Below are 19,121 nucleotides of genomic sequence, written 5' to 3' on the forward strand. Positions count from 1 at the left end.
CCCCTCTCTCTCTCTCTCTCTCTCTGTCTCGCTTTTCCACACGGCGAGGTGTTCCTCCGACGGCGGAACTTACTTCCGGGATCTCGGGAGCCACAGCGGTGGCATTCTCGTGCGGAAATATTGCGTCTCGTCGAATCTCGGGGGCGGAAAAGGAACACGCTCCCCATCCTTCTCTGTCTCGATCGGCCACGTGCTAACACGTGTACCCGACTCGCGAGCGTGGTAACGACTACGCGCGATATACATTCCGCGGAAGGGCATTGTTGTCCCGCTACAATCTATTGTCTATTGTTGCGGTGCATTGTTGTCGTCGAATCCAATGGAGTAGGACTAACGCTGAATGGTCTCTTCCACGACGGGAATCGCGGTCCTTTTCCCGCGATCGACGTGTCGTCGGGGATCGATGCATCCCCGATGCCGAGTCGCGATGCGAAGTCGCTCACGGGGAGGTTTTCGGCGTTTCCTTCTCCTCCTCCTCTTCTGCTCGATAAGGCTCCCGATTATCGCTGCCGGCGTCGGGATAGCGGCCAGCGCCGCTTAATTTCGTGATGGCCGGCAGTTACGCCTGAGTTATCGTCCACTTACAATAAGAACGTAACTCACGCGAATGCTACCCCATCGGTTTTACACACAAACGCGGGTCCGCCGGGATATGGTCTATCGCGTTTCTTCCGATTCCTCATGGGGCGCGCTCCACGTCAGCGACGATATCAGCGATATAACGCGACGGCGAGATTGCTCGCCGCTAAAGAGCCGGCCGTAAAAAATACAGTTCCCGTAATCACGCTACTTATCATTGCAGCGCGACAACTTTCAGCAGGGAGCGATTAATTCGCCCTTTGTGCCAATGATTTGTGCGAATGATCGTTTCGCTCCTTCCGATTCCACCTTGAGCGTAATTGACGTCTCGATGAAATGTGCCTCTTGTCGTTGCGTCCCCGTGCTCGGGCCACGGCAGCGTCCACTTAATAATTATCTCACGATAACACCTCCGATAACATATTCGAGGGAAGTTAATATCCGTCCGTGTCATATTTACAATCTTTCCTCCCTCCTCCCTATTCGCGAATCACGCCCTTGATATCTGTCACGACTGTGCACAACACTGTCGAACTTGGCTCTGTCTCTCGCGTCCCCACTTTATCGAGCAAGGTCTATTTATAGAAACTCGACCCGCCTCGTGCATTCTACTTGAGCCATCGCGCTGAGCATTACGAAAGTCACTTGGGAGGGCGATGAAGGAAAGGAGAGGAGAGAGCGCGCGAAAAGGAATAAGGGGACACATTTTCGTTTCCGATAAGACGCGCAAGCAGACAGCACCGGTATGTGTATGTGTGTGTGTGTGTGTGTGTGTGTGTGTGTGTTTAGAGGCCCCGCGAAAGTGTCTGAGATCGTTTCAGACGAGAATGCCGCGATCGAGAGAATAGGGTAGACCGAGTCAAGTTGGACCACTTTTCAGAATTTCAAAGTTACTACTTTGCAGACAACTAATTGCTGTGGTTGACTGTTCATGCATGATAGAGACAACCTTCCTTCATGTTTCTATGCTATCAACGATTCTGTAAAACGTGTATTTTGTACTGTAATAGCAGAGGAATGAACATGCTATCACGTGACCGTCCCGCCTTGATACTAGGTCGAGTTGCCTAATGACTTCGAGTAATCCAGGATTCACACTGCGTCGACATCCAACGTACGATGCCCGATATTAAATAAAAGAACCAGGCTAGTTCCGCAACCTTACTTTAGGTCGTGAGCTGTAAGCAAGTTGACAAATCACAGTCGAGTATTAGAAGAATAATCGACTGCAGTTAGTCAATTTGCTTACGACTTAAAGTAAGGTTGTGGACCCAGCCATTTTTGGGAACAAAAATGTCGTCAGCTAGAAACTCGAAGCAACTTTTCTCGTCAAAATTATTATTTTTGTGGTAATTTACACTGCAATGTCAATATACCAGTCCAGTTTTACGAAAAATATCATAAAAAGAAACATATATATTATTATTATATTAATTAAATATATTAACTGTTTAATTAATATTAATATATATTATTATTAAACATATAATAACCTATTTTTTATGACAAAATGTTCTGCCTGCAGTTCCCGGAGTGCCTATGTCTTTGGACGAGAAGCCCACCCCCCGTCGCGAAACCGCCCGATTAATATGCTCGGTAACTACACGTTTAATTTATTCATAATGGCGCAATCGCAATTACTTCGTTCGTTAATTATCGCTTCAATAAATGAAACGCTAATAAGTATCCCTTGCTTTACAAATACAAGCGTCAATATTCATTCGTGAGGAATGAGTCGGCGGTGTTTGTTCTTTTATAAGTTTAACATCGATATTAAAACGCCGTGGCTTGAGATCGATCGTGGGGAGGAGGAGCAGGAAGGAGGGAGGGGGATGGTTTCGAGCTCTCGCTCTCTCGTGCGCGCGAGCACGCGAAGGGCAAAAATTCGCCCGCGATTACATCGTCGAGCTAATCATATCAGATTCGTATCATTTCGCACGTATGATTTTAATTACGATAATTACCGATGGCTCACATCCACGGAAGTGATTTCATTTTCGGCATTAACAATACCGATGATTACGCATCTCGATTAAATCCTCGTTGATTTCATTCAAATTTGAGTTTCGATACAACAGTGGATTGGGGACAAACAATTTCGTGCAAATATCGGAAACATCGTATTGATATTTCTATGACCGGTGAACGCATAAACTCGTAATCAAATATCGCGCTCCATAGTGGTTCTTTATTTGATCCTCCCTCTCTCTCTCCCATTCCCCTGTTCCGTTTTTACAAAACATTCCCTTTTTTGACTGACTGACTGACTGGCTAACTGGCTGGTAAGCGACTGACTGTTGACCGCGCGTCGTTTTACAGAGGTCTGCGAGTATATTTCATCTCTTTATAGAAACATTTCATTTCCAACGAAGAAACGAAATTACCTCGCATCATATTACGATCTCGCTCGCGCGACATTCGATAACGTTCCGACACCCAACGCCGCATTGGGATCCGAGCTCCGATTCCAAAGTAGACGTTAATCCCGGCGCGCGTTCGCGCCGTCTTCTTGTACGGTGCATAATAGTCGCGTGGGTCCCGTTCGAGATTTTTCATGACTGTGTCATGAAAATAAGTGAGGCCCAAATATGCCTCGGGAGCCGATACATTTCCGCGGGACATTCGGGGGTTACGAGGCGGTCGTGCACGGATTAACACTTCGAACGCCACCATACACTTCGACGCGGTCGTTTGGCTGCGTCACGACGGAAATTTCTTTTCTCTGGGTTTTTCTTCGTTACTTCGTTATCGTCTTCCGACGATAAGTCAAGAAACGCGAGACAGAACCACCCATCCACCCATCCATCCATCCACCCCCTCCCTCCTCGACTCAAGGGGAGAGAGGGCACGTACTTGATGGAACGTAGTTGTCTCGGAATGATTTCGCGGACGGGATGTCGCTTGACATCCCGCCGCGCGTCCGCGTTGTCTCATCTTCGTTTCGTTCTTATATATGCATTATGCATTCTTCGTGTCCCGACGATGCCTGCTTCCATTACCCGTAATGACACACACAGCCGCTCGCTGTGTACAACGAGCGCGCGCGCTGCTCGTCCCTTTTCTCGGAGCTTTGCCCGCGATGGATATTAAGACGATTGATAATGCACGACGACGCGACGATCTCTAGCGAATGTGCACGAGAAGCTAACAACAAATTGTAGGGGATAGAGCGCGCTGGGGAGAAACCAGAATAGCTCTGAAATACTCAAAATTAATTAGGAGCAATGTTTCTATATGGAGACAACATTATCTCACGCCTCTTGCATTTCTTCGTTAAAAATACGACTTGTATATTACCGGTTCACAACCATCCTGAGTGCGCACGCGTTATTTGTGTTCACTGATCTCATTCTTTAGAAATTAAAATCTTTTTTAAGCAATTTAGGACTGATGGGAAACTCTTAAAAGACTCGACAGTTTGCCAATCTATCACTTTTTTTCTTGATACCTTTTTCTCTCTTCTTTTTTTTAACAAATAATCCGATAAGATGTAATCGATTTCGCGAGGATGTTTATCGTTCTGTCCCGAATAACTGTGCGATAAAGTAGACACATATTGCGCGGGAACAAATAAGATCGCGTCTTCACGTGAAATTACTACGCAACTGAAGATAATCGACAACTTGTGTTGTGTTCAGGAATATTGTTAGATTTCAAGTCCATGTGATAAAATGTAAATTTTAGATCCTTGATCCGAACTGACTTTCGGATGGACGATAGAAGGACCGTGTTATAACTTGATGCTTCATTAATGACGCTAAAAAAATTAATGGCAGCATGATACAAAATAATCCGGTAATTATGCATATTAAAGAACACCTCGCCGATGACACATTGATCTTCACTTATGTGATAAAGGTAACTCTCCTGAGTAACGTTCTGAAGGTTTTAGGTGGCAGTCTCTATTAAAAAGTTATGAACAAAAAAAGTTGACTATTTAGGCTGTAGTTTTCCGATTGTATGTATATATTATATACAAATATCTTACTACATGCACAAAATACACGGGTATGCGCGGGGGAGGGGCTCCGCCCTTTCCCCCTCTCCAAAAAACTAACCCTAACCAAACCCATCATGTACGGTTTGGAATATTGCATTAGATAAATTAGGGTTAGTTTTTTTGGGAGGGGTGCTTCCCCGTGCATGTACTGTTCACCATATTTCCATATACACCGTATATGGAAGTATTTTGTAAATGCGATATAATTGTCCAACACTACATGTCAATTATTGTAGCATCCTTATGTTACTACATAGTTAACATCTTACATATTCAAGTGTCACTTTCTTTCTATTGTACATAACATTGTATTACTTAATACACGTGTACTTTGTGCATTTAGTAAGATGTCTATAGAATATATACATAGATACAGTCGGAAAACTACAGCTCAAATAGTCAACTTCTTTTGTTCATAACTTTTTAATAAAGAGAGACCGCCACCTAAAATTTTGTAAATGTTTCAGGAACATGTCCTTGACAACATATATAAAGGTCAAGGTCATCGGCGAGGTAGATCTTTAATATGCATAATTACCAATAATCCTATAAAGAAAACTTAATTAAATTAGTTTCTCCACAAGATACTGATCACTCTGTTTTTCGCTCGTGAAAATGATGTATTTAAGAAAAAAGCCGCAAAGATACTCAAAATAGTGAGGGACAATGTTGCTAGGTAAAGCCAACATTATTATCTCACGTCTCTTGAATTTTTCGCTAAAAATATGACTTCTATGTCATCCATTCATTTGAACAACCATCTTGAGTGCGTTATTTGCGTCTATTGACTTATTCTTTAAAAACAAAAATCTTTTTCAAACAATTTGGGATTACTAAGCAATTTAAAAAAGACTCGACTCGAAATAAATCTCGAAATAACTTCACTTTAGTGACGTGATTATGTAAACCTAACAGGATTAACTCCGATATACATGAAGATATGAAGAATTCTAAAGACCATTTTTAGATGGAGAAAAAAGAAAACTCGATAAAAATATCCAAGATACAAGGAAATAAAAAAACTCTATCCTCGACGCGCTCGTCACAGCGACATTTACCGTCAGGAGTTTACGAGCAAAGATACTGTGTACGTTTCTGTCGGGCTGAAGGAAGAAAGCTCGAGCTCGGGGTGAAGTCGCAGCGCTCTTGCTACTTCCGGCATGCGCGATTTCAAAACTCGTTATTCCACGTGGCTTTGTCGCACGCATCCGTTCGGCAACGAAAGAGAAAAGAAAGCAAAAGAAAGAAAAAGAGACAAAGAGAGTCCTATCAATATACATATATATGCATAGGGCGAATTTCCGAGTTGAAATTTTAGCGCTACTTTTGACCTAAATTTTCGATCATTTGTAGGGGAGACCGGAACTATATCATCCCAAGGATGTACTTTTTAGTAGTAATATTTAGTATTAGTATTTATCGTAAGAATAGTGATGTCACAAAATGGTTCTTTCAGAACATAAATATCTTTCTCTGAATTTCATTAAAATCGTAATAATATTACAGTTAAAAAATAGAAAAGTGATTTGGTAATAGCAAAGTAAATTTTCGAGCCTTTCGAAATTTTCTATTAATATTTCCCATCGTGACTGAAGCAAAAAGTAAACGATATGTTATTAGCTAGAATAAAATTTCTTGCAAATATATGATATACCGTTTCTGGTAATAAATATAATTTTCATGTATAAAATAATTGAAATAGAGCATATGGACGGACGAGATAAAGTTAGCCCATATTTAAGAACCGACGGGAGGACTGTAGAGATCTCTCGTGGAAACTCTGGAACTACTCAGTATATATATTTTAAACGTGGCCTTCTTTACTCTGCGCTAAACTGAATTCGATACCAGGGCAAGTTGGCCACATTATTGCATGTTCGTATTTCAATTATTATAAAATAAAATATGATTAATAGAGTCGTGACGAGCATTAATACATAGAGGAAGATCATCTATCATGTTTATACAGCCAGTCATGACAATTCGTTGTCTGAGAAGTTGTAACTTCCAAATTCTAAAATAAAGGGCGTCTAGCCTCTCTATATTCTAAAAGATCAGTGTATGTTAATACACATGGAAAGCGAGTTCTACCTGGCGCCTTTAAACATCAAAAACGTAATTATAATTTCTAAAGAGAACTTCTCGGCAAAGCCGAGTACGTTAAATAGAATCAAAAGAGGTTGATGTAGGCTTCGCGGTACCGAAGGAATTGAATGGAATATTGAAGTCGAGAGTAGGATCAAAATTTGAACACGGGTTCTCTAGCACGTAGCGCGACCATGGAAATAAATGCTCTCGTAATTGCGAACGGGAAACAAGAAACAAGCGCGTAATCAGAGTATCCGCTCGGGCGACGGTTCTGTATTCCTGCGCAGTATCGAAGAAATAACTCCTCGATGAAATATCGATACGGCACATCGCGGCATATTGAAATACGATGAAAGCCGCGCGCGCGCTCGCAATTGGACCGACGAGAATCCGAGTTTTGTGTATTCACGTCTGTCCCCGATGTATAATACGCACGCGCGCGCGAGCGCCCGAAAGGACGTGTCGCGACAAAGGTATCGTTAAAAAGTCCTTAAAGCCCACACGTTGTTGACGATTAGCGAGAGAGAGTTTACGGACAGGCGTGCGCGCGCGCGTATCACGGAAGACTGATCGATCATCTCGCGCGACACCAAGAGAGGTATTCAAGATTTTTCCACGACGTGAGAGAAATGGGACACTTGTTGCTAAGAAGAATGGCCGTCTAACAAAGGGCCGGGAGATGTTCGCGATTTGCCCGTTATTTCGTGTACTTTTCATCCAAATTCCCCGAGAATTCGCCCGGCGATTTCGATCGCGCGCGACGCGAGGGCGGATAAGTCTCCGCCCGCGCGGTCCTCGTTGCGTGTCCTCGCGGATAATCGGTCCTGCCAAACCGCCGCGACGTTCCGTCTGAACGTCGTCGTGGCGCTCGCGAGTTACGGTTATAGCCCGACCGGTATATCCTGACGTCCGTCACGCGAATGACTTCCCCGACCGCACCGTTCGCCGCGAGACGTCCCATCGATTGGGCACACTATGAGCGTGTATTCTCTCCCGCGGCGCTGCTCCCGCTGATATCTTCGGGTTCTCATGGAAGCGACGTGTGTTGTACCCCGGGGGATTGGCGGTCGCGGGAGGATACGGTCGCAGTCGCGGTCGCATCTCACCTCGAGATTATGCCCGATCGCTCCCGTATCGGCCGACAATGACGCGTCGATCGCGTCGGCCGTTAACGTTGAAATTTTCACGGTAACCCGCCGCCGGTCGTCCTCCCTCTGTCATCGCGGCCGATCGAGTTGACACAATGGCGAATGGGATTACGGCACACGCACACTGCGGCCCCGTCGCGCCGCGACGACGGCCACTTTCGGTGGTGTGAATGACATCGGCGGGATTGCATCGGCGGGCAGGCCATAGCAAGGCGCCCCGTGAAGGAATATCAACGGCAACGAACGGAAATCGGACATCGGCATGACACTTTCATTGTAGGAACGCGGTCAAGATTCCCGGTCGGACATACGGACCAAGTCATCTAGTCTAACGAGTCTGTCATCGCGTACACACATTTATCGCCCAGCCGATCCAGGATACTAGGTATCCTATATGCTATTATATAATCTAATCTACGCCAATCACACACACACATACATACTCGAGCGCACAATCCCATTCCCCCGTCCTTCTGACTGTGTGACACGAGTCATTTTTGCCAGGTCGTCACGTTGAGAGTTGCAAGTGGCACCGAGGAAGAGTTTCACGTCGTATCGGATATTAAATCGCTTTCGAGGGAAATCAAGAGCTCTTTTCCGCGACAATCTGAGAATCGCCTCGAGTTATAGCGAAAAATTGATATCGACCTTGTCGTCATCGCTCTGGCTCCGCGAAATAACTCGAGTACCTGCAGGCGCGTCGCCGTCTCGCCGTTTGCCGCCGTTATACCGCACACAGCGGGAGGGAAAGCGAGAGCGAGAGAAGAGAGATAGAGGGGGGGAGAAGGGTGAACGCGCAACGGTATCGGTATTACTGCGAATCTCATTTCCATGGATCGCGGCGAATCGAAGTTCGTCCAAACTCGCAGTACTTCGCGCCGTGGCTGCACTATCTGATTTCGATATCGAAATTAATATCCCGCGTGAACTGCCAGCCGCGTGTGCGCCGGCGAGATATACGAGAGAGAATGCGAGAAGGGAGACCGTTGGTGCGGGCGATACGTGGAAAAACGTGGTCATCCGCGGACCGCGCTGGAAAAATAATCGCGGAGAGAGTCCTCTCTCGCTCTCGTCGATACAACGCGTACGAGTGTAATTTGTAGATTACATGCAATGTCATTTGAATATGTTGCATTTTTCATCGGATGCAGTTAGCTAGAGCCACCGGTGTATCTGTGTGTGTGTGTCTGTGTGTGTGCGCGTGCCGTGCCGAGATCGTTAAGCCTGATTGCACAAGCTTCCCGTAATACATTGACAACAATCGAGGGCTTTCGGACCAAACAGCATCTATTTTGTACGTGGAACATTTATTAATTTAATGTTACCTGCAACGCGACCGACACCACGATATCGATCTCGAAAACGGAGACGTTTTAACGATTGAGGAGATAAGCTGAATGCGACAAAAAGCGCTTAATAATCAATTGTTTCATTAATTTATATCTGATGGAACAAAAAATACGACGCGGTCTACGTCTCAAATTTTGGAAAAGTCAATTTGTGTGAGCGACAGTTCCATAAAATATTCCAAAGACGCGCTCTCGTTTGATTCGCGCGAGAGATCAGGCACTTATCTCGACGTTCGAGCAGTTTTACTGCTTGAAAGCCACTTTCTCGTGCAACTGTGTTTACCTGCGTGACTTCGCTCGGTCGTTCGTTCTCCGGGCGTGTAACGCGGAGTGCAAACGCGCCGCCAACTCGCGCAAAGCACACAAAGCCCGTGGAATCGGATGTCCGGCGCGCGGAAATCGGCAATAAGATAGGGGAACGCACGAGCTTGTAGCGGCTGGCGCGATAAATATCCGCCGCCTTCGTTCCTATCGACGACAACGACGACGACGCGGCCCTATCCGAAGATATTTCTCGCCTATTTCGAGTACGTCTTACTCGACCCCCTCGAGCCAGGAGAATAAGTAAATGCGCCGTGTCAAAGCGTGCAAGATAAGCCACGAGCGTGCAAAGGTAGGTCGAGCGTCGCGAGACCCCTCCGCTGACAAATAAGGTCGACCTAATGTTGAGAGGATTTATGAAAGAGAGAAGGATGAGGGTAGGATTTTCCCAGCGCAAAGAAGGGAAAGGCGGAAGGATGAGCGAGGGAAGTCGGACACCTGAGGAAATAGAGTTGAACAGCGTGACTATCGTACCACGGTGCGTGGTGAGATATCGAAGTGTGTTCATGAAAGTGCATTTTATCTGTCGTAATATTGGCTACTGCGGTCATATCCGTTCACCACGTGAAAGCGAATGGTCGGACAGTCTATATATTCGGTTGAAAATAGATGAATTATAGATGCTGGTCTCTCTCTCTCTCTCTCTCTCTTTCTCTCGGGAAGAAATGCGGATTAAAATGAAACTTTCGACAAGTTGGGACGGACGGTAAGACGAGATCACGACGAGCGCGCTGCCGATTCGAATCAAGGTCGCGTTCATCAGCGGACGAACGCGAAGACGTCATGATTGACCTGGGATGAAATTCTAGTTAACCGTGCAAAATTAACGAGGAACTTCCCGCCACGTGCCAACGCTCATGCGCGGGTAAAAAAGAGCTCATGAAATTGAACGAAATTGTTCTTGATCACTTTGCAACTGACCGCAATGATTATTCCTTTAGCTTGATTCACAGTAGCAATGTGCATCTCGTCATCGTTACAATACACGAGATGAAGAGAGGCATCTGAACAATTCGATCGCGAATGAAAGAGGTTACGTGTTGCTCGTGTGAACATTAGATTAGGCGGCAACATTAGAAATACATCAATTGTTGTAGAGTACCTGTGTGTCAGGTGTTTTTTGTTTCCTATAACTTCGATGTTGATGCTGTGGAAGGCAAGCATGCACTATTCTACGGAAACAGGAGAGATAAGAAGGTAAAAGAATATAACGCGTATCTTCTCTAACCTCCACTCTACGCCGCATTAAAGAAATTCGGGCTGCACCTCACAAATGCGCGCGAGTAACGGAAGATTAAAGCCGCGACATCGACGTCAGGCTTCAACCCGGCGTTAGTGCCAGGCCGAGCGCGTTCCACCTCGCGCCGAAGCACTATGAATGCGATCTATTAAACGCTACAAATGCTTTGAAGCACCGTATGGATCAATGGTTTTTCTTTAAGTACATCAAAGCGTTTGCAGCGACTGAAATCTAATTTACAATGTGCTTTTTGCTTCCTATTTCTTGTCTTCTGTCTTTGCTGACTTAAGGCTTAAGATTTGAGTCAGAAAGAAATAAGAAGCAAAGAACACATTGTAGATCAAGCTTAATGGATCGTATCCAATGTTTCCATGCCATCCTCTTCTAAAGTCGAGATGAACGACCACGTGGCACGACGCTTGACTGGGCCGCAGAGTCGGAATAGCAAGCCGCGCTTGCAACGTCGAAATCTCACGACTGACTCGAGGAGAGTTGGGATCTCGTCCACAACTACGCGGTCGTAGTTACAGTTGCGTTCCGATATTCACTGTCGATACTGAAAATCCACAGTATGTAAGATGAACTATAGATTTTCAGTACTGGCAGTGAATATAAAGGCAGAACGCAGCCTTTGTTTTAAAGTAACACTAGTCTATAAATGTCAATAGTTCCCTCGCGTAAAATTGTGCAAAATGAAAAGATTCCCTGACGAATTAAAAACTTTTCATTTTGCACGAATTTAGGTGAAGGAAATAGAACATGATTGATTCACAGACTAGTGCTACACTGTTAAATCCGTAGTGTCAAATTATACTCAATTTGAGTTATTTTTAACCATTCCTACAAGTCGCCACTGCTCCTACTAAATATATTGTTAATTTAACTAATGTAATGGAGTTAAATAATTTAACTTAAGAAATGTATTAAATTTGACTAAAATTTAGTTTATTTTTTATTATGTGCACAATAATGTAACCTTTGTTTTAGTAAAAAATGACTTAATATTGTTTTAAATGGGTTGATTAGATGTGGTTGTTTTTTTAAACACATGTTTTGTGTTAAAATAGTAAATTTTGACACACATGATAGTTAAAAATAACTAAATATTTAACTCAAGAAATTGGTTTAAATTTGACCCTCCAATTTTTAACAGTGTACGACTTTGAAACGTAATCGCGGCCGCATTGTAGACGATCCTTTACACGGAAAAAAAGGAAAAAGTTTGCTGCAGCAGCAAACCAATTTGCTATATATAGACAGTTAAACATAATTAAAAATAATTCGGTATGTTAGCTACTTTTTCTTTGTTGCAGGAACCTATTTCTTTGTTATGATAACAAGAAAATTTTCTCCTACAGTAAGAAAAGTGGTTATGCAGCAAATTTGCTACAGATGGACAACTAAACATAATTTACTGCTTTAGCCAATTTTTTGTTGCAGAAGCAGATTTTCTTGTTCTCCTAGCAAGAAAATTGACTCCCGCAGCAAAGAAAAAGTGGCTAACACAACAAATTATGTTTAGTTATCCATATGTAGCAAATTTTTTTTCCATGTAGTCTTAAGCCTATATCACACTAACAATTGTTGATTGAATTGCGATTAATGTTTATAAAATAGAACATTGTCTAATAGAACAGTTACTAATCTCAATCGGTGGCTCCTTTGCTTTGACTGGTAGAAAGATAGCCGCTAATCGCCAATCGCTAATGTGATATCGGGCTCAGAACTGTTTTTACAAAACCTGCGAAGCTCTCCCTAATTTCTAAAAAGCTCGTTAATTACTGGAAAGTTGAAAATAATGTTTATGTCAGACAATCGCAGAATAGCTGGTCACATGACCAAGTTGACGATTCTCTTTAATAGAGGTTCTCTAATCGTAACCTACCTCACAACACGCGAAAGGCAAATCGACAAACGTCAATAACTCTCCTTGTAAACCTTCATAACGATCTGAAATAAGAATCGTTGGAAAGAGAAAATTATCGCGCTTCTGATAGACATGAACTTGTCCTTCTGTCCAGTAAAGATCAGATAGCATCATCATACAAGTACGAGAGACGTCGGATGTTTTGTTTGCGTCAAACTGAACATTGATCAATGGCAAATCAATGGTTTGGATTTGGACAATTGAATAGTGGGAAATTTTGCGTCTTTGACGAGGGTATAAAGAATTTCAAAGAAAAGCGGAACGATTAATAGGACTCTGATTCAGACACACAGAGTATCTGAATGCTCGTGTGCATATCGCTCAACGGAATCTTAGATTAAGTAACCGCGTAAGTTCGAGATCGGACCAATCTGTGAGAAGCTAAGACACCAGAGATAAAGTTACGAGTAACTCTAACTACGGGAGATGGGAGCGCGCGTGTAATTTGTCGTCGAGAGCCGAGAGTAGCAACTATCGCCCGTATTTAACAGCCTCGCAACAAGGAGGACAATTTTGTTACAGTGCATCGACGACATGCTCGATTTTGTCCGCTGATCTCGGACCTTCAAACACGTCGAAAGCGCCGGTTTTGCGAGATATGTACAGCGCGCGATACAGACACCGGATAACGAGCGTGTGCGTGATCCCTGGACCAAAAAAGGCGATGAAGAACGCGATGATGAGAACGAACGGTGAGTGAATGAGTGAGTGAGTCAATGTGAGAGAGAAAAAGAGAGAGAGAGAAATAGGAAAAGCGTTTATCCCAGTTGCAGGATGTCCGATGGAGCTCGCGGCGTTAATATCGCGCTTTATTGTATCCTTGCATTGCCTGCGTTAAAAGTAAATATAAACGCTCCTTCGCGCCTCTAGCAATCTCCTTGATTCGGCCAACGCGTATATACTGAAAACCGCCCATGTGCACCTGTTCGCGCGAACGTGTGTGTGTGTCCACATTCGTGTGTGCCAACAACCAACCGTAGAGAATCATATCCGGTTTTCACGCTGTAGAGCGGGAAAGCGAACGAAGGAGAAATTAAAATGGCGGGAAAAAATTTCGCCGGCGAGAGAAACATTCGATATTCATCAGGAGCGTCGAGAACGCGATCCATGTCCTGTCCAACGACCAAGTATGTTTCTATCGATCTCGCAGGACCGTCGCGCTCTTATCACGGAAATAATATACACGCACGAGAAAAACTGGTTGAATTAATCTGAGTTCGGAATACAATTATCTAAACTGTTTAGTGAGAAATGAACGAACCATAATTTCGGTTAAAGTAATCAGATAAATTTGCATTCTGATTGAAGTGTAAGAGTTTGGTTACAATAATAAAATATATTCACGTTTCTTACTAGAAATTTTATTATCTCATTAATTGAAAGTTGTTCCTCGAGGTATTAGTGTATGATTATTTTGCTGTACTTTTGTCCTGGTGGGATTCGAACCCAGAGATTGCGAGTTGTCCACGCGTTATACCACTTCTTCTGACAGATCTGTTTCATATCGTCTGTCTATGTCATAACCAGCATTAGATACCAGAATATGTGATTACAATAACCAGAAATTCAGCCCAGTTCAACCACGTTGATCCAACCATGCTCCTTTCCACGCTTATAGTTCATAATAACCAGACACTTAGATGTTATTACCACACAAGCAGTGACTAAACTCTTACCGGTATTGCAAGTAAATGTTCCGGTTCCATGTCAGAATATAATGCTGTTGTAATAACCAGACAGTTCTGCTTACCTTCACCAAAATTTGCCCAACCAAACATGTCATCTTAATTCTAGGCTCTCTCTTTCCGAACGCGGGTATTTCACCGTTATTGCGCGCGGTTTCGCGGCGAATATCGCGGATTACGAGTACATCCGAGAAGCAAAAATGCGTCAGTTGCAGAGCCGGAGACTTCGCGTCGTTGTACGTAGCGGGATGTTTGCGCGATTCCGATGACGTCTCGGGACGACGTGTGCGCGGGATGGATGGCGCCCCCGCCTTCTCCCATGTTCGTGCTTATGCAGCTTCTTCCTTGGTGACTGCGTAACGTGAATGCAATTCTTATTATCGGAGAAACGAAAAGGGAAACGTGACTTTCGCGTCGCTTCCCGCGATCTATATAGCTGCTCGCTCTTGTTGCACACCTAATGCACGTGATGTTCCCTTTGGCCGTGCGCGAGGACGGTGTATGCACGTGTACGAGCGTGCACGTGCATACGTTCATACGTGCATACGCGTGAGAGAAAGAGAGAGAGAGGGGCGGGGAGAAGAGAGAAAAAGAAAAGCATGTGCACGTAGCGGAAGTATAGCTATACATTTTATCGCGGAGAAATATGAACTTTGCGTCGAAGGTAGGAAAGGTGAGTTCGCGTCTTTCCAGTCGGAAAGTTTCGCGGAAGTTCGGCGTCGTAATTTGCGATCGCACGGTTACACACACCGCGCGTGTGTATAAAGAATCAGCGCGATACTCAACTTTGTCAGGTAAAACTTACGCGCTTGTGTGTGTGTGTGTGTGCGCACATGTCTGCCTGAAAGGAAACTACCTCGACACGCGGCTGTTTTCGCGATTTTTGCGGATATTCCCGTCCGCAGACCTAAATCGCGCTGTTATTCAAATCGCACATCATACAAATAATCGCGCACAGATTTTCTCCAAAAAGGATCACTGTCGATTACACGATTGGTTTCACCAAATACCTGCACGTTGCAGGCTCGATGAACTTCAATGAGGATTCGCGAATACACACGTATACGGAAAGCTCGTGGCGAAACGACCTCCAATTTGCAGGCTACGACGATAAACCGCTGTGGTAATCGACTCTCACGTTGGTAACGACCAATGATGTACATTTTACAATATAATATAGTCTAAATTGGCCGATTTCTCGGCCAATTTCGACAGGTATCATGCTATATATGCATCTTCGACGTGCGACCTAGCCGAAACGTTCTACTTACAAAATTTATCCCGCAGAGACCTCTCATCGCAGCAGAGTCATGAAGAGAGACACGGTCGCATCCTCGTTGCCTATCACGTCTACACGGTATGGCTTATGATCGAAGCTCCTTTAGCGACCCCCAGCGGGAACTTTTGCTTCCCCTCTCCTCCCCCCCTGCTTGTCGTGTTTATTTATTTAGATGAACTATGTAATTCTTTCTCTTGAGCGACGCAAGTGTTCTCAGATTCAGCGGCAACACAAGGTTTCGCCGTGTTTCTTTTGCGTCAAGTGCTTCGCCGAAACTCCTCGCGGTAAAAAGTTGCGCCAGTTCTTTAAACACCGTGCGCTTCGCTGCCTACGTTCGCCAAGTCCGCGAAACTTTCCCACGGCTCGTAATCCGGCCACGGAAGGACTTAGCGTGTGCGACGCGGAAACGCGGCGACGAGTCGCAGCCGGCGTCGCTCCGATACTTCAGGCCAATAATCGCTCGTACGTCGGCGGCTCGGGCCAAATAATAAGATCGATCGAACTGCCATTGTGCGCGCGAAGCGGGGGCCATGCAGCGCACGGCGGAATGGGGAATAAGTGGTTGATGGTCCACGAGATTTCTGAGAAGCCGAGTTCGAATTCAATCGGATCGGGCACTCCCGCGAAATCGCAGAAATGGCGCTTCCACCTCTGGCACCAAGTTAAATTTAGAACTCAATTGCGGTCGTTCGCGACCATTCGTTAGCCCCGCCATTATACTCCGCTGTCCGCTTCCCACCACCCCCTCGTCCCTTCGGCCACCCCTAAGCGACAAACGCGATCGCCGTCGCTCTCACTCGTCCTTTATGCCCACTCGTCAGTCAGAGGCGCGGCACTCGCGGTGATACCCTTCTTTCCTGGTATTTTTCGATAAGGAGCGGAAAGAGCTCGTGGAGAATGTCGCAAAACCGACGTTCCACCCGCGGCGAATATCCGCCGGTTTTCTCCCTCTCGCTCGACATTTTTCGATGAAACCCGAGAAGGAGCCCGACATTACCGACGTTCCCACGTTTCCGTGCGATCCCTTTTATTTCATGGACCATTAATCCTATTTATTATACCGTGGCTCGCCGGACACTTGCGCTGTGCGTCGGCGCAGCGGGATTGCGAGCGAAGGCAAAGTATTCCGTGAAAAGGAATATTTAAGCGAAACGCCCTCAAAATGGTCTTATACAAGTAGAAGACGGTGTTCGCGTCCCGCATAGAAATCTCCTAAGATCTTTCCAGATATGCAGCATAGATCCTGACTAGAATGCCCAAATTTGTTGCACAATTGGTTACCTCACTATGATACACAGGGAATCCCATTTTTACACCAACTCTATTGTATTCAACAGAATAAAATATCAGAAAATAAAATATTTTTGAAACATATTTTGAAACACTGAATAAAATTATTTGAAAAGTGTCGTTTTATTCAATTCCAAAATGAAAAATATTGGGAAAAATTTGGATTTCCATACTCGGAATCACATATTTAAAATATTATATTTTTAACCAGAATCCATAATTATTTTGGCAAATCCAATTGGGTCCCAATTGGATCCCCAAAAATTTTCTATGAGGGCCGTTCACTTTGCGCCAAATGACGCAAGACTTCTGCGAGCGTATGTGCATCCCGTAGCGCGAAGCACGAGAACCACAGGGGAGGATTTAGCTCGCGTACTCTTCGAGAGGAAAATCGATATCGAGCAGCGCGTAATAAAGTTACGGATAAGTAATGTCGAATACTTGAGTGAGTGGCATCGGCATCTTCGAGAAGTTCGGACGGAGCTGGAAAATTTGACTGCAACGACGTTGCGGTAGGAGCGGAGGAAACGCGCAAAAGTAGAAGTGTAAACCCGCCGAGATCGATGAGGGAGAGAAAGAGGGAGAGAGAGAGGCTTGCGTGCCATGGCCCTTCATCCCCGGATTTATGGATGAAATCGCGACCCTGGGGGTCTAAAATAAGACTCCGTGGCTGGCGTTGTGCATAGCATAAGCCTGGCCTTGAGGAATCGAAGCGGGTAAGCGGCCAGGTGCACTCTGACTCTGACTCTGGTAATCTTCCTGAATAACGTCGGGCTATGGGGCATAAAGCAGAAACCGGAGCCGCATCCGAGCATGACGGCGTGAAAGGGAGATTATACGCCTTTGCGATGAGATCAAGACGCGCGACAAATCTAGGGGGAATACAAAGGCTGCGAAATTTGCAAACGCAACAAGACCGCACCGTATCGCTTTCGTGAGACACAGGTGCGTGTACAAGCGGGTGCCGCGAGAGATCTCTTAATTCTGCGCGAACAAGCACACGGTGTGTTCGCCAGAAAAATAACTTAACGAGACCGCACAATCAGCGGGTTACCCACGGCAATGATAAATATGAAAACACGGATTCTCGCGGAAATGTCTAACCAAGAGCATGCGTGTACATACTGAGAGAGAAAATTGTAGATTTAACAAAATATCAGTACTAGCAATAAATGGTTTGTTGATATGAAACAACAAATGACACTGTAGCGGGAACAAGTGGCTTGTCATTTTCAATTTGTTGTTCTGAGCAACGCTTTCGTACAGAGAACGTAACTAAATAGACAAGAACAAACATGATTTGTATCTCAGGCAAGGTATGTTTGTTAAAATGACAAATGATGAAAAACGATTTGCAACGGTGACTTTACACGATCTGTTTCCCTGACGATCATCAAACAGTAAACATGTTTTTGTTCTGATAACAGAGGAATTTTTCTTAGTGTATGTATCCACAAATGTATTTAACGATAAAAATATTTATTGCTGCATTGAAAACAAAAATATATGTACACACAGGGTGTTAAAAAAAGCATTTAGTATTACTAAGAAATTGGAACAACCGGCCCTAAGACTTTTTTACTCACAAGGAAACTCACACAAGTGTTCACCTCCGATTTTCATGAACTTGTAATATGTTGTATTTTAGATCAAAATAACAGATTTTTTATTATATGTGCCCTTTCGCAAGTTTAGGGGGTGAAATACTTTTGAAGGGAATATAATGAAAACTATAAGAGATAGAACAAAATATTTTCAATAAAAATTGAATAGTTTGAAGAGTACTTTACAGAAATTATTTGAAAAAAAATTTTTTGTCAATATTTCCCCCACCACTATTATAATTATTAAAATAATTTCTATAAAGTACTCTTCAAACCATTAAACTTTTATTCAAAATATTTTCTCTATCTCATAGTTTTCATTATATTCCTTTCGAATGAAAAAAACTGATTTTCTTCAAAGAGGTATTTCATCCCCTAAACTTGCGAAAGGGCATATATAATAAAAGACGTATCTGTTATTTTGATCTAAAGTACAACATATTACAAGTTCATGAAAATCGGAGGCGGACACTTGTGTGGGTTTCCTCTTCAGTATGTATACTATCTATCATATAAATACTGAATGCTGTTTTTGCAACACCCTATGCATATATATATATATATATATATATATATATATATATATATATATATATATATATATATATATA

General features: G+C 44.0%; 1 protein-coding gene and 1 long non-coding RNA gene across 2 annotated transcripts in view; one reads left to right on the forward strand and one right to left on the reverse strand.

Moving 5' to 3' along the window:
- Positions 1-19,121, reverse strand: part of LOC116853970 (DE-cadherin) — a 195,807-nt gene that overhangs the window by 41,872 nt on the left and 134,814 nt on the right. The window lies entirely within an intron of this gene.
- The window catches only part of LOC116853972, a 61,604-nt gene continuing 43,697 nt past the window's right edge, over positions 1,215-19,121 (forward strand). Inside the window, exons 1-2 of the long non-coding RNA XR_004380057.1 lie at positions 1,215-1,322; positions 2,105-2,175. This is a non-coding gene — a long non-coding RNA (uncharacterized LOC116853972). The remainder of the gene's footprint in view (positions 1,323-2,104; positions 2,176-19,121) is intronic.

This window comes from Odontomachus brunneus, unplaced genomic scaffold (genome assembly GCF_010583005.1).
Source record: "Odontomachus brunneus isolate Ranch 3 - 2012 unplaced genomic scaffold, Obru_v1 Obru_scaffold_007, whole genome shotgun sequence".
Classification (NCBI taxonomy): domain Eukaryota; kingdom Metazoa; phylum Arthropoda; class Insecta; order Hymenoptera; family Formicidae; genus Odontomachus; species Odontomachus brunneus.